Source organism: Sminthopsis crassicaudata, chromosome 3 (assembly GCF_048593235.1).
Source record: "Sminthopsis crassicaudata isolate SCR6 chromosome 3, ASM4859323v1, whole genome shotgun sequence".
NCBI lineage: Eukaryota > Metazoa > Chordata > Mammalia > Dasyuromorphia > Dasyuridae > Sminthopsis > Sminthopsis crassicaudata.
This window is the reverse complement of record NC_133619.1, coordinates 248,968,650-248,985,463: the sequence shown is the minus strand read 5'-3', so window position 1 is coordinate 248,985,463 and position 16,814 is coordinate 248,968,650. Positions and strand designations below refer to the sequence as shown.

The following is a 16,814-nucleotide window of genomic DNA, read 5'->3' as shown; positions in this document are numbered from 1 at the left end:
GGGTTCAGAAAGAAACAAATATAACAAAAATTGCTACAAAAAAAGATACCTGAAGAAGTTTTGCTTCTGTTTTCTCTGCCTTGTGTTCTAAATTATGTGATCAACAGTGCTTCTAGGATTTCCTGCCCTTTCTTTCTGCAGAATTTTCTTTTTTTGTTTTTTGCTCTTCTAACTTATTTTTTATTCTTTCCTCATCACTAACTACCTCAAGAGATCCTGGTAAAGCTTAAATGGGCTGTTTGGAAAGTTCTTTGCAAGCCTTCAAGTGCTATATAAATGTCAGATATTATTAGATTGTTTTCTGAGCTACAGAAAACAAACGAGCTCTCATTAAGATAAATAAGGGGGGAAAGGAAAATAAAACAGACAAGATTTTCTAAAGGTGACAACTCTTAAACCTTTATTCTACTAGCTCGGGCCAAAAATAATAACAATGGGCTGGTTGGGAGTTGTTCGTGTCTTTGTGTATTCATGTATAGAAGTGTAACTTGGTTAAGTACAATGTTTGCTGAAATCAAGGAACACTGTAGAAAAGGCCCCTGGGCTGCATCGGTCTTCCAGGTGGCTTATTAAAATTTCAAGAAGATGCTTCAGATAGTAAGGAGAAGAGAAAAGAGGGCAAAAGGTCAGAGAACGTGGAACAGGTCCACCGGAGAACACCAATGAGTCATTGGATCTCAGCTCAGGGCTATTTATAATCCCCAGCCCTGAGGTGAGCACGGGAGTAGAACGGGGAGACTAAGATTCCCACTTCAAACCCTCCCATTCTGCAACTAAGTCTTTATTTAGACAAGTCACTTCATCTCTGTTTCCACTTCTGTAAGGAGAGCCGTTTGGGATCATGAGATGATCTCAGTAGCCATCTCCAACTCTGACTTTGTGGGGGTGGGGATATCAAAGCCAGATGTGCCTAAGGATGCTGAGAATGGAGGATAGAAGGTGGCCAAGGTGAGTTCCTTTTTCCCTAGGACAGGCCAGTGGTGGTGCTGAGTACCACATCATCAACCAATCCTCTCAGATTCAGCTCTCGCAGTGACAGGTTTGAAAAAAAAGAAAAGAAAAGAAAAGAAAAAAGAAAAAAAAGTGGAGAGGGGAGAGAAATCTCACGAGAGGATCTAGCCCGCGAGACAGTACACCTGAGTGACAAATAGACGGACCAGTGACAGGGGCAGTTTGGAGGGTCTCGGGCTCGGTACTGGTCTGAGGCGTATAGTCCGACGTGCCAATGGGGAGCCGGTCCCGAGGAGGGGGCGGGATGGAAGGGGGGAGAGCGGTCTCTGGAGGTGTATCAGCGGAGGAGGCGGAGTCTTGAGAAGAGGCGGGGTGGGGCGGGATGGGATGTGTGTGCTGGGAGTGAGGGAGGTGGTGAAACCCTAGTGGGCCGAGGTTGTAGCAGCAACAGCAGCAGCAGCAGCTCCGCCGCCGCAGCCCGAGCTGAAACAGCTGCGGACGCCGCAGCTGGAGGAGCGCAGTGCCTGGGGCTGGTAAGCGGGACTCTGGAGCGGGGACGGGGAGAGGCTGCTGCGCTGTTAGGGTGGCACGGGCACGCGGAGGCAGCGGACGGGACTCGCAGCGGGGTGAGGGGGTCGCGGCGGCGGCGGCAGCGGCAGCGGCAGTAGATTCACCTGCTGGTTATCCGCGCCCCGGCACCTCCCCGGTTCCTCTCAGCCCTCAGCTTGGGATCGAGCCTCCCGACTTGGGGAGCGACGTGGGGGATCGGGGAAGAGGCTCGTCGCCGTGGTCGTGGTCTTCCTGCCGAGCCCTCGGAGCCGGGGCGGCCGCCTCTGCCGCCGCTGCGCCCGGGCTCCGTGCGGCCGCCTCTCTGCTCAGTCTTGCCTGGCGGCGGCCCGGGGCTGCCGCGCTTTAAGCAGAGCGAGGGAACCGCGGGCCCCAGGGCTCTCCCGGGTCCCTTCGCGGACGGGCCGCTCCGTTACCCTTCCCTCTGGGGAAGAGACGTCTGGGGGAGGGACCCGGGTCCCTTCGTGCGTTTGAAATGATGGACTCCTGACAAGCCGGCTTTGGTCACTCAGGGCGAGGGGCGCTTGCGGCGAACCGGACTGACGGGGAGCGGGGGAAGAGGCAGGCCCCCCAGGTGAACTTTCTTAGGTAGTCTCGTGCCGGGCTTAGATCCGGTGTCCCGCGGGCTTTCCCTGGGTTTTTCCTCCCGACGTGGGCATCCACTCCGACGTTGGCAGGCGGCTCTCGTCCTGTCTCTGCCCTCTCTTACCCTTTCCCCTTCCCCTCCTGTCTCTCTGCTTTCTCTCTCTCAATTTATTTCGCTGTTCTTCTCTTTCTTTCTCAGTCTTTCTATCTGCCCTCCCTCTGCCATTCTCCTTTTCTTTTTCCTCCCTTCTTTTCCTTTCCTCTTTTGGTCTTCTACTCTTTCCCCTATTCTTTCCTCTTTCCGCCCTCCCTCTCCTCTTTACCTTCTCCCTCTCCTCCTTCCTCTCTTTCCCCTCTTCCCGCCCCCTCTCTTTTCCTGTCTCCGAGGATGTTTTGCTCCCTTTTCTCTTCTTTCCTTTTCCTGTCCTCCTCCCTTTTTTTTTCTCCTTTTTTCGTTCCTCTGCCTTCTTACTCTTCTCCCCTTCTCCACCTCTTTTCCTTCTCTTCCTCTCTCCCCTTTTCCCGTCTATTTTCCCTCTCCCTTCTCTTCTCCTCCCTTCCCCCTTTACTTCTGCGTCTCCTGCCTTCTCCTTTTCCTCTTTTCTTTTTCCTCTCTTCTCTGTCCGTGAGCTCTCCTACTTCTCTCCCTCTTTCCTTCTTTCCTCTCCTCTTTTTTCTATCCTTCCCCTTTCTGGCTTTATTTCCCACCTCTCTTTCTGTGCCCTCTTTTTCTTTTCATCCGCACGCCTTTCTCTCTCTCTCCTTTCCTTTACTCTTGTTCGGTTTGAGATTTTTCTGCTATTTAAGACAAGTATATTTATCTCTAGGTGAGGATCAAAGACTCTTCACATTGTTTTTTCTTTCCCTACCTTTCTTAGTGAAAAAAGAAGAAAAACAAAATCTCTGTAACAACTTTTCAGGCAAACAAAACCAATTATTTTTTAATTAGCCCTGTCCAAAAAATAAATTTGTCTTATTCTATGTCTTGAATGATCCTGCTGTATCAGCCACTTTTTGGAATCTTGATTGTTTACCGTGTTGATGGTTATTATTTGCTTTTACATTGTTGTTTTGGTATAAATTGTTCTTCCAATTCTGCTCACTTCTTTCTGCTTCAGTTCATTCAAGTTCTCCCAGATTTTCCTGAAACGTCATCATTTCATACAATCCCATAATCTATTACATTCATAGACTTCATTTGTTTATTTCCCTAATTCATTTGCACCCCCTAATTACCACTTCCTTGCCTTTTCAAAAGGAAGTGATACACATCCTTTTTTCCATTTGTTTTGATTTATTTGGGTTATAGGACTACTAGTAGTATGACTAAGTCAAAATATGTACAGTTTAATGACTTTTTAGGCAAAGTTCCAAGTTGCTTTCTGGAGTGACTGGACAGATTGTGTTCTTCTTTTCCAAATTATATGAAGTTATGAGATGATGAATTGAAAAGACATAACTCCTGGGTTCTAGCTTAATTCTCACCATTGAAAATTCAATATTTATATGAAAGAAAAAGAAAAAGTGTGGGTGTGGGAGAGATGCCTAGCACTAATTAAAATTTTTTTAATTAAACTTTTTTAAAGTTAAGTATTTTTTTTCTCTCCCTCCCCAAAATGAGACCAAACAAACCTTGTAATCCTTGTATAATTAAGTAGAACAAATATCCATGTTGGTTGGCCATGTTAATTATTTAAAAAAAAACAACAACCCAAACTTGAACATTTTGTAACTATTAACTACTTTATTATTATTATTATTATTATTATTATTATTATTATTATTAAAAGCAAATCAGATAACATTAAGAAATTACATATTAGTATAGGATGATTGCTTAAAGAAAAGCTATCAAGTTTCTTGGGAGCTTTTATTTTAGGAGGGCAGCAACTCCCACCGAACAATATTCAAGGAGGTTCCATTCTGTTTCACAAGATCACAGACATAATAATTAAGACAGCATCTTAAAAAAAAAAAAAAAAAAAAAGTCTGCACCTGTTCTCCAAAAGCATGGTGGGTTAGGGATGTGGAGATGAAACAGAACAGAGATTCATAGCCTACTTTAGTTCCCTTGGTACATGAAAACAGAAGCTGCGTGTTTGACAGAGCTTTATGAGGCTTTGGTTAAGTCTGTCTTGAGAGATGAAGTATATGGTTTTTCCTCTAATTGTTTTTTGATAGAACTGTGTTGAGTATCCTAATACTCAGGACAGCTGGTGCCCTGGATCCCTTCTAAGGTGGAGTAGTCTGCAGGATTCCAAGTGACCTGAAGTCAAGGGGAACTGGCACTGCTCCTAAATCCAATGCTTGTAACTGTTAGCATTTTTAGTGAAAGCATCTTGGCTGGGGAGTGGCCTGTGCTATTTGCATTTTTGGGTGGAAGCATCTTCAATTACTACCTTTTAGTCTAGAGGAAGAGAAACCTTTTCAGATCTTTCCTCCCCTCCCCCCTCTAAACCTCTTAGTGCTGGCTCAGATTATTTACTTATCTTTGTACCTGTTTTATTCATTCTATAGATTGTAAACTCTTTGAGGGTAAGAACTCTGCTATTTTATGTTTGTTTTTACCTTGGCATCTTTAGTACTTAGTTGGCATATAGTTGGCATCTAATATACCTTATTGGAGTTATCTGAGTTGTGTCTGACTTTTTATGACCCCAGCTGGGGTTTCCTTGGCAAGGATGCTAGGAATAATTTGCCATTTCCTTCTTCAGCTCATTTTGTAGATGAGGAAACTGAGGCAAAAAGAGTGACTTGACTTGCTCAGGGTCACACATATAATAAGTGGCTGAGGCAGGATTTGAACTCAGGAAGAAAAATCTTCCTGACTCTAGTATGGCTCTCTATTCACTGCACCATCTAGCTGCCCCATCTAGCTGCCCCATCTAACACATATTTAGTGTTTTGAATGGAAAGAAACTGGATTTGGAGTCAGGGGAGTTAGGTCCAAACCTTGTCTTTGCTACTTATGTGATCTTGAGCAAGTGACACTATCTCTCAAAGTCTAAGAAATATGCTTTGCCCCATTTTATTTGTTATGTTATCCAGAATCTACTAGAATCATCCACTAGGAGTTTGTAGCTTGAAGACAACATAGATGTAAGATGCACAAATTTCAAGTGAACAAGTATTAAACATTTAACTGTTTTCAGAATTATTACTGTGATTTATACTGTGAGAGATAAAAAGTTTAAGAAAGGAATGCTTTTTTTTTTTGCCACCCATATTAAATATAAAAAACAAGTGAAGATGCTTTCTGCATCAGAACTGATAAATAGATGCATTTAATAATTTTACATATATATATATACATATATATATATACACCCATTTGTGTGTAATGGTATACATCTCTAGAGTAGAGGTTGTGGAAAGGAAAGGAAAAAAAAAAAGCTGGTGAGTGTCTGATGGATTTATCATGGCTTTTACTTTAAAGTCTAGTGCCTTAGTCTCTTTCATACTACCTTTTGCAGAATTATTATTGTTTTCCCACTGACTCAGTTCTCTAAGAGATCAACAAAAAATGCTGGAAACTTTGAGCTGCAAAAAGACAATTTGAGTTGAGCTTTCTAGTATAAATGTAAGAAGTCAATAAGCAAAAAGTAAATGAGAACTATTTCCAGGCATAAAAAATTATAAAGACAATGTTATCTGAGGGTTGGTGGTTGGAGGATCCAATTCAATCTAACAAGCATTTTATTAAGTGCCTATGGATGTGCCAGAAACTGGTAGAAATATAAGAAGAAATAGAAATTGGCCCCAAATTCTAAGGAGCTACTTTTAGTTAGGGAAGTACAACCTATAAGCAGGTGGTGACATAATAGAAAATGGTAAATTTGGAATTAAGGAAGACTAGTATTCAGATCTTGCTTTAGACACTTAATAGCTTTGTGATCATAGACAAGTAATTCACCCTTTTTCAGCTTCAGTATTCTCTGAAAATGGATCTATGTTACAGGGTTGTTGAGATAACATGTGAATTACTTTAAAAATATTAAATTACTATATAAGTGGTAGTTATTACAAAATAACTGAAGGAGAAAAGGGAGTACATGGCAGAAGTGAGCCCTAAGTGGAAAAGGGCGATATGAGAAATGTAGGATGATGTCATATTGTTGAGGGCTAATATTTTCATTGTTTTGTGTTTTAAAATATCTTTTATAAGGTATATGTTAAATGAGTAATCAAGTGTAAATTTTACTTTTTATTTGGGTTAAATGATCTGACAGTAGTTTTGATAGTCACTGAATAAATGAGGTGTTGATTTATACTTGTGATGTTGGAAAATTCAACACCTAGAAAACGAAGTTCAATTCCAAATTTTGTATCTTTAGTCAAAGATTAATATTGTGATCCTGAAGCCAATTTAATCTGTTTTCTTAAGTTATCATATTTTATATCATAACATTTTATTTTGTTTGAAAGGGTGAAATGAATTTTTTAAATGCTCATGTAGAATTATTAGAGATTTGCTTTGGAGATTTCATTTTTATGCCTTTAGTTTTATTTGATATTTATTCAAACATTTCTGAAGTATTTTTCCACAGTTATATGAATGCTCAAAGCCGTATATATATCATTTACTATTTAATAGCATGTTCAAAAGTTCTCACATACATTAATAAACACACAAGAATCCTTAAAGAATAGCTAATTGACATTTTAAATCCATAGCCTAACAGTTTAGAGATTCTGGTCTTTGGGTAAAATGTGACAAAGATGTCTTAAGTAAATTTAAATAGCCCTTATTTTTTTTGCTGATAGAGATTCATTGTTATCCTACTATTACTAAGAGTAAATAATAATTTGTCATTTATGTATGATGTTGATAAATAATTACAATTTTATTAAATTATGCTTCTTTAAACTTTTATATTGTCTATTTACTTTTTATTTGAAATTTAGCAATTTAGACTCCTGTTCCTCTGCAATTAGGACCTTTCCAGATACTACAGACAGAGGTATACAATGTCTAATTATAGCACCAAAGTCTGCCAGGTGGTACAGGTGATTTAAGGATTTTAGAATCTTGAAGACTTGAATTCAAATTGTGCCTGAGATCCTTACTATGTTGTGTGACCCTGGGCAAATCACTTAACCCTGTGTGCCTCAGTTTCTTTTTCTGTCAAATGGGCCTAATTATAGTACTTCACATTCATTGAGAATAAAATTATATAAAGCACTTTACAAGCATTTATAAATGCTATTATTATTACTGTTATTAACACTACCTACAGAATGTACTTAGAATAATTTATATGGATTCACTAAAGTAAGTGATAATATGTGACATCACTAATTATATGAGTATAAGTTCTAAAATACAGTTTTTTTCCCTAAATTTTCAGGGTCCTTAGTGAGGAATTTCTCAAGAAGATTTTTTTTAATAAATCTAAAGATTTGCTTTAATTGTTATGCCTAATAATTGTTGTGTGCTAAGAGATGTTTACCTGTAGCCAATAGGTCTACTTTTGATGTTTTAAAATGTATTTTTTTTTAACTTTTTAGTATTATGTAAACATTTATAATAAGTACTTGAAAGTAATAAAAGTACATTTTTGCAAACAACTTCTGGTAAAAGACTTGACATCTTAATAGATTAATGTTTCTAGTTATTATTGAATGTCTATGTGAATAAAGTAAAAGATTCTTGTCTCTTTATTACCTATAGCTAATCCTTCAGAAAAGAAGGGTACGGAAGATGCAAGAGTTTAGTGTTTTTATTCTAGACTTCCCAATATTGGAACTAGGAATAAAATGAAATAGGTCTTTTTTTAATCCTCCCCATCAAATAGTATTTGCTAAATACTTAATGATATAGAAATGTATTAAACATTTTGGAAAGTTTAAAGTGGCACTGTAATTTGAACCTAGCTTATGTGTGCAGTTGTTAACTATAGAAATTAAAATAATCCCGATTACACAAAATGTGTTGCTGAACATTTGCTATAGTATATGCAGGAATATTTTATATAGCACAGTATAAACCACATAAGCACAGTGTAAACATACAACATTTATTATTTTTGTATTATTCTTTCACTTGGTTTTTAAATCAATAGCTGATAAGGAATTTTTGTAAAGTAAAAAAAAATGAAAATTCTGACAACTTTCAGTTTTGTAGAATAACTAAAGTAAGGCTTTTTTTTTTTCTATTACGTACAGATTGTTGATTTAATCAGGCAGATTATTCTGGTTTTGTAAATTACTCGCTGGAATTCTTAGTTATTTTTTTGAGGTGCATTAACTATTTAGTGCCACCAGAGTGATTTTTGATACGTTGATGAAGTACATTTTGTAGCACCTATGTAATATCTAGTTTCATCATCAATAATCTACTTCAGGGTAGAATATATATTTGATAGCTTGGACTGATGGTTAACTGTGTAGAATATAGAAGTGCTATTTTCATTATTAATCTTCCTTTTTCTTCTTCAGAAATAAATGCTACTTTAAAAATTATATATTTTTTTAACCATCAGCACTACTAAACATTCAAATAAGATAAAACATAATTGTATATAAAACTATAGCCCTCATACTAATTAAACTTTGTGTATTAATTTTAAAAAATCTTTTCCATCCAAATTCTCTCCTTCCTTCCCCCCACTCATCAAGAAGGCAAACAGTATATAATACCCATTATATATGTGAAGCCGTTCATACAAAGCATTTTTCCATGTTAGCCGTGTTGAAAAAGAAAAAAGAAAAATAAGTGAAGAAAATATGATTCAATCTTTACTCACTTCACCAGTTCTCTTCTCTGTGAAGGTGAATAGTGTTTTTCATTTATGAGTCCTCTGAAATTGTCTTGGATCATTATCTTGATCAGAATAACTTAAGTCTTTCACATTTCATTATTACAATATTGCTGTTACTTTGCACAGTGTTCCCCCTGGTTCTCATTTCATTTTACATCATCAGTTCATCTAAGTCACTAGGTTTTTCTGACTCTGTCCCTTCCCCCACCCCATTTTCTTATAATATATTAATATAATATCACATTCATATACCACAACTTGTTCAGCCATTCCCCAGTTGATGCAATAAAGAACTTGTGCTAAGGGTCCTTTTCCTTTTTCTTGGATCTCTTTGAAGTACAGATCTAGTAGTAGTATTGTTGGATCAAATGGTATGCACAGTTTGATAGTCTTTTGGATAGTTGCAAATTGTTTTCCAGAATGGTTGACTCAGTTTGTAACTTCACCAACAGTACATTAATAAACTTATTTTTCCACATCTCCTTAAACATTTATCATTTTTTTTGTCATGTTAGTCTGATGGTTATAAGGTAATGTGTCAGTGCTGTTTGAGTTAGAGCATTTTTTTCTTGTGACTATTGATAGTTTTGATTTCTTCTGTAAACTGTGTTCATATCCTTTGGGGAATGTCTCTTATTTTTATAAATTTGGCTAAGTTCAGTATATATTTGAGAAATGAGAACTTTAGAAGAACTTATAAAAAATGTTTTTCTCTCAGTTTTCTTTCCTTCTAACCGTGGCTACATTGGTTTTATTTGTGCAAAACCTTTTAAACTTAATACAATAAAAATTCTGTGGTCTTCTATCTCTTGTTTGGTTCTGAACTCTTCCCTTATCTTCCCAGAATTATCCCTACAGAAAAAAAATGTGTGATTCTTTCTATACTCAACCAATTTGCTTATGATGCCATCTTTTATGTCTAAATCATATATTCATATTGGACTTATATTTTTACAGCATAAGATACTGTCAGACTGCTTTTTCCCAGCAGTTTTTGTCAAGTAATAAGTTCTTATCTTAATAGCTTAGATGTTTCAGTTTATCAAATGCCTAAAGTACTATGGCCATTTACTTTTGTATAATAGATATCTATTCTATTCAATTGACCAACCACAGTTTTTCTTATTTAGTACCAGATTGTACCAGATTGTTTTGGTGATTACTCCTTTATACAATAGTTTGAGAACTGATACTGCTAGAATGTTTTCCTTCACTTTTTATTTTTCATTGATTCCCTTTAAATTACTGACCTTTTGTTTTTCCAGATGGATTTTGTTATTTTTTTCTTGTATAAAAATAGAGTAGTTTGATTAGCATATTTCTGAATAGATAAATTCTTTTAAATAGTATTATCATTTTTCTTATATTGGCTTGCCCTACCCATGAGCAATTAAAATTTACCAGCTATTTAGATTTGTATTTGTAGGAGTTTTTTGTAATTGTATTCATATAATTCCTGCATGTGTCTTGGCAGGTATATTCACAAGTATTTTATATTGCAGTTTTCTAAAAATGTAATTTCTCTCTCTTTCCCTTCTGGATTTTGTTGGATGTGTGTACATAGGTACACACCCAGCCATCCACACCCATCCACATTCCCACATACCCCTAATATAATATTGAATAGTAAGGATAACAGTGGACATCTTTGTTTCACTCTGGATCAGTTTATCCCTATTTTACATAATGCTTGGTGTTTTTGTTGTCATTCAGTTGTTCAGTCTTCTGTTCTGACTCTTTTGTGATCCCATGGACTCTATACTTGCTTTTAGATAGATATTAGTTAACATTTTAAGAAAAGCTCTATCCTTTTCTTTATGATGTTTTAAATAGGAATGGGTATTATATTTTTGTCAAAAACTTCTGCATTTATTGATAAAATGTTATTTGTTACGTTTTGCTATTAATATTTTCAATTATGCTTATAGTTTTCCTAATTGAATTAACTCAGTATTCCTGATATAAATCTAATCTGATCATAGTGCATGATCTTTGTGACATATTGCTGTAGTCTCCTTGCTAGTATTTTATTTACATTTTTAGTATTAATATTAATTAGGGAAACTAGTCTATAGTTTCCTCTTTTTTTGCTGTGCCTGTTTTTTTAGTATTAAAACCATATTTGTGTTATAAAAGGAATTTGATAGGATTCCTTCTTTATCTGTTTTTCCAAATAGTTTATATAATATTAGAATTAATTGTTCTTTAAATGTTTAGTAGAATTAATTTATAAATCAATTTGTTGTAGGGATTTTTCCTTTAGGGAGCTCAATTGTAGCTTCTTCAGTTTATTTATTTTTTCTATAATAGGGTAATTTAAGAATTCTAATATCTCTTCTGTTAATCTGGGCAGTTTATATTCTTGTAAAAATTTATGCATTTCATTTAGATTGTCAGTTTTATTGCCACATTGTTGGAAAAATAGGTCCTAATAATTACTTTAATTTCATCTTCATTAATTGTGCATTCACTTTTTTCATTTCTGAAACTGGTAATTTTTAAAAATTTCTTTTAAAACAAATTAGCTAATGGTTTATTAGTTTTTATTGGCTTTCATAAAAGCAGTTTCTAGTTTTATTTGTTAGTTCAGGTTTATTGAACATTATTAATCTGATTTTTTTCAAGATTTTAAATTTGGTATTTAGGGATTAAAACTTTTTTTAAAATTTGCATGTCCCACTCCTTGTATCTGCTTTCTCTCTTTTATTCCTCTAAATGTTTAGGGATAAAAGTCTTCCCCTATGCACCACAGATTTGGGTATTTTTTTCTTATTATAGCTTTTTATTTACAAAATGTATGCATGGGTAACTTTTCAACATTGACCCTTGCAAAACTTTCTCTTACAAATTTTACCCTACTTACTTACCCATACCCCTCCCCTAGATAGATGGCAGTAGTCCAATACATGTTAAATATGTTAAAATATATGTTAAATCCAATATATGTATACATATTTATACAGTTATCTTGCTGCACAAGAAAAATCAGATCTAGAAAGAAAGAAAAAAACCTGAGAAGGAAAACAAAAGTGCAAGCAAACAATAACAGAAAGAGTAAAAATGCTATGTTGTGGTCCAGACTCAGTTCCCATAGTCCTCTATATGTGTGTAGATGATTCTCTTCATTACTGAATAATCGGAACTGGTTTGAATCGTCTCATTGTTGAAAAGAGCCATGTTTTGGTATTATTCTTAACAGAATTGATCATTGTATAATCTTGTTGTTGCCATATATAATGATTTCCTGGTTCTGGTCACTTCACTTAGTATAAGTTCATGTAAGTATCTCCAGGCCTTTCTGAAATTATTCTGCTGATATAGTATTATATAACATTTATATGCTATGACTTATTCAGCCATTGTCCAACAAAAAGGGTTGCCAAAAAGATTTTTTGCACTTTTTTTTTGCACATCTTTTAGCATTTTATTTTCCCCAAAATATGTGCAAAGATAGTTTTCAAAATTCACTCTTGCAAAAGTTTGTTCCAAACTTTTCTCCCTTCTCCCTTTTCTCCCCTCCCCTAGACAACGAATAATGCAATATATGTTTCAACATGCACTATTTTTCTAAACATAAGGAAAAAAAAAACTGTAGCAAATAAACAGAAACAACAACAACAAAAAAAGGTGAAAATATTATGTTGTGCTCTACATTCGGTTCCCATAATCCTCTCTCTGGATGTAGACAGCTCTTTTCATCACAAGTCTATTGGAATTGCCTTGAATCACCTTATTGTTGAAAAGAGCCATGTCCTTCAGAATTGATCATCACATAATCTTGTTACTGTGTACAATGATCTCCTGGTTCTGTTCACTTCACTCAGTATCAGGTCATGTAAGTCTCTTCAGGCCTCTCTAAAATCATCCTGCTGGTTGTTTCTTATAGAACAATAATATTCTATCACATTCATATGCCATAACTTATTTATTTAGCCAATCCCCACCTGATGGGCATTCACTCAATTTCCAATTATTTGCCACTATGAAAAGGGCTTTAAATTGCATTCTTCTAATAAATAGTGATTCAGAGCATTTTTTCATGTGACTAAAAATGGCTTTAATTTCTTCATCTGAAATTGTTTGTTCCTATCCTTTGACCATTTATCAATTGGGGAATAGCTTATATTATAAATTTGAGTCAATATAAAAAAATACTGCCTATAAAAAATTTGCCCCAGCTTTCTGCTTTTCTTCTAATCTTGGTTGCATTGGTTTTGTTTGTACAAAACCCTTTTAGTTTAATGCAATCAAAATTACTCATTTTGCATTTTATAGTGTACTCCAGTTCTTCCTTGGCTATAAGTTCCTCCCTTTTCCACAGATTTGAGAAGTAGATTATCCCTTGTTCTCCTTATTTGTTTATAGCATCATTCTTTATGTCTAAATCATGAGCTATTTTGACCTTATCTTGGTATAGGGGTTAGATATTGGTCACTCCTAGTTTTTGCCATACTATTTTCCAGTTTCCCAGCAGTTTTTATCAAAAAGTAAGCTCTTATCCTATAAATTGGAGTCTATGGATTTATTAAACATTAGATTACTAAAGTCATTAATTATTGTACCTTGTGAACCTAACCTATTTCAGTGATTCACCACTCTTATTTCTTAGCTGGTACCAAATGGCTATTGACTGTTGCTTTATAATAGAGTCTAAGTCTGGTACAGCTAAGCCATCTTCCTTTGCATTTATTTTTCATTAATACCTTTGAAATTCTTGATCTTTTTGTTCTTCCAGATGAACTTTGTTACTGTTTATTCTAGATCTGTAAAATAACTTCTTGGCAGTTTGATTGTTATGACTTTTGAATAAATTAATTTAGTAGAATTGTCATTTTTATTATATCGTAATTTGTGTGTAGTATCACACTTTATGCCTAAATCATGTATCCATTTCAACCTTATTTTGGCAAGGGGTATGGAGATGTTTATCTGTGGCTAATTTCTGACATACTATTTTCCATTGGTTCCAGCAATTTTTGTCAAATAATGAGTTCTTATTCTACAAGTTAGAGACTTTGAGTTTATCAAACAGTAGATTACAATAGTCATTGATTATTGTGTTTTATGTACCAAAGTTATTCCACTGATTCATATACCCTATTTCTTTGCTAGTACCAGATGGTTTTGCTGTCTGCTGCTTTATAATAGAGTTTTAGGTCTGGTACTGCTGAGCCATTGCCCTTTGCATTTTTTTTTTTATTAATTCCCTTGATATTCTTGACCTTTTGTTTTTCCAGATAAATTTTATTATTATATTTTCTAGTTTTATGAATAATTCCTTGGCAGTTTAATTGGTATGACACTCAATAAGTAGATTAGGTGTAATTGTCATTTTTATTATATTAGTTCGGTCTACTCATGAGCAATTGATATTTTTCTGATTGTTTAGATCTGACTTTATTTGTGTGAAAAGTTTTGTAATTGTGTTCATAGAGCTCCTGCATTTTTCTTGGCAAGTAAATTTCTAACTTTTTAATTGTGTCTACAGTTATTTTAATATGAATTTTTCTTTCTATCTCTTGCTGCTAGGCTTTTGTTGGTATCATGTAGAAATGATGATGATTTATATGGGTTTATTTTACATCCTGCAATTTTGCTAAAGTTTTAATTTTCTAGTAGTTTTTTTAAGTGATTCTCTAGGATAGCACACCATTGTATCATCTGCAGAGAATGATAATTTTATTCCCTTGCTGCCTACTCTTAATTCCTTCTATTTCTTTTTCTTCTCTTATTGCTAAAGCCAACATTTCTAGTACAATATTGAATAATAGTGGTGATAATGGGCATCTTTATTTCACCTCTAAGGTTACTGGGAATACTTGTTGCTTCTCATTACATATGATGCTTGCTGATATTTTTAGATAAATGTTATTTATATTAAGGAAAACTCTGTTCTTATGTTCTCGTGTTTTTAATAGGAATGGATACTGTATTTTGTTAAGCTTTTTCTGCATATATTGAGATTGCCATATTATTTCTGTTAGTTTTGTTATTATTGTCAATTATGCTAATATTTTTCTTTCTTTTAAACCAGGCCTTCATTCCTTGTTAAAAAAAAAAATCACACTTGGTGTATTATTCTGGTAATAAGTTGTTGTAATCGTTTTGCTAATATTTTATTTAAGATTTTTTGCATCAGTATTCCTTAGGGAGATTGATATGTACTTTTCTCTGTTTTGTATCATAAAAGGAATTTGGCAGGACTCCTTTTTTGCCTATTTTAAAAATAATTTATAATTGAGATTATAATTATTATTGAGATCAATTATTCTTAAAATGTTTGGTAGAATTTGCTTGTGAATCCATCTGGTCCTGGGGACTTATTTTTAGAAAGTTCATTGATGGGTTGTTTTAAGTGTTTTTTTCTTCTAAGATTGGATTATTCAAGTATTTTATTCTGTTAATCTGGGTAATTTATATTTTTGTAGATATATCATCCATTTTGGCATCTAATTGAGCAAAATAATTCCTAGTAATTTTAATTTTCTCTTTATTGGTGGCGAATTCTTCTTTTTCATTTCTGATACTAATAATTTGATTTTCTTCTCTACTTTTTTTCATATCAAATTAACCAATGGTTTACATAATAGTTTTTTATTCCCATAAAAGCAGCTTCAAGTTTTGTTTAATTAGTATTTTTTCATTGTTAATAATTTCTTTGATTTTCAGAATTTCCAATTGTTGTTTAATTGGGAATTAAAAAAAATTTTTTTTGTAGTTCATTGATCTACTCTTATTTTTTTGAAGTAAGCAATTAGAGATATACATTTTCCCCTAAGTTCTACTTTAACTGTTTCCCATAAATTTTGTCATGTTGTCTTATTCTTTCATTCATTCATTGCTTTAGTTTTTATTGATTATAAAATTATAATTATATCAACAAATTAATTATATAATTATTAATAGATATATAATTAATCAGATAATTATTAATTTATTATATTATCAATTATTTCTATGATTTGTACTTTGATTTTTTTAGGATTAGATTTAGTTTTCCAATCAGTTTTTAGTCTTCCTTTCAGTTGTCCATTATTGAATATAATTTTTGTTGTATTGTGATTTGAAAAGGTACATTTATTATTTCTTTTTCCTGAATTTAGTTGTGAGGTTCCTCTTGCTTTTAATATAACATATATACATAATATATGTTAAATTATATATATATATATATATATATATATATATATACTATAGTAAAAATAACATAATATATATCATATAAAATTATTTTAATTTTATTTCCAAATTATTTCCTTTTTAACCCTTCCACACCCATTGAGAAAATAAGCAATGTAATATCAGTTATACATATAAAGTCATGCAAAACATATTTCTATTTTAGTCATGTTACAGAGGAAAATGCAAGAAGAAAAAAAAAATTTTTTTAATATGGTTCAATCTTCATTTAGAGAGCATGAAATTTTTTCTCTGGAGGTAGATAGCATTTTTCATCATAGGTTTTTTGGAGTTGTCTTGGAAAATTGTCTTGATCAGAGTAGGTATTTTCCACAGTTGATTATCTTTAAAATATTGCTCTTACTGTGTATGTTGTTCGCCTGTTCTGCCTACTTCATTTGGTATATCATTTCAGTAAAGTCTTCCATTTCTTTTCATATATATTCCATCATAGTCACATACCAGAGCTTGTTCAACCATTCCCTAATTGATGGGCATCTCTTAATTTCCAATTCTTTGCCACATAAAAAGAGCAGCTATATACATTTTTGCATAACATAAATAGCTCTTTCTTTTTTTAAAATCTTTTTGGAATAAAAATCTAGTGATATCGGTAGATCAGAAGATATATACATTTTTGATAGCCTTTTGGCCATATTATGTTCTAGAATCATTTCATAGCTCTACCAGCAGTGCGTTGTTATGCCATTTTTTCTGTTTCACCTCCAGAATTTATAATTTTCCTTTTCTGTCACGTTAGACAATTTGATA

General features: G+C 34.0%; 1 protein-coding gene across 1 annotated transcript in view; it reads left to right on the top strand.

The window, feature by feature from the left end:
* The first annotated feature begins 1,315 nt into the window (after nucleotides 1-1,315).
* Nucleotides 1,316-16,814, top strand: part of MGAT4A (alpha-1,3-mannosyl-glycoprotein 4-beta-N-acetylglucosaminyltransferase A) — a 127,373-nt gene continuing 111,874 nt past the window's right edge. Inside the window, exon 1 of the mRNA XM_074300352.1 lies at nucleotides 1,316-1,484. The gene's annotated coding sequence lies outside the window, so the exon portion shown is untranslated. The remainder of the gene's footprint in view (nucleotides 1,485-16,814) is intronic.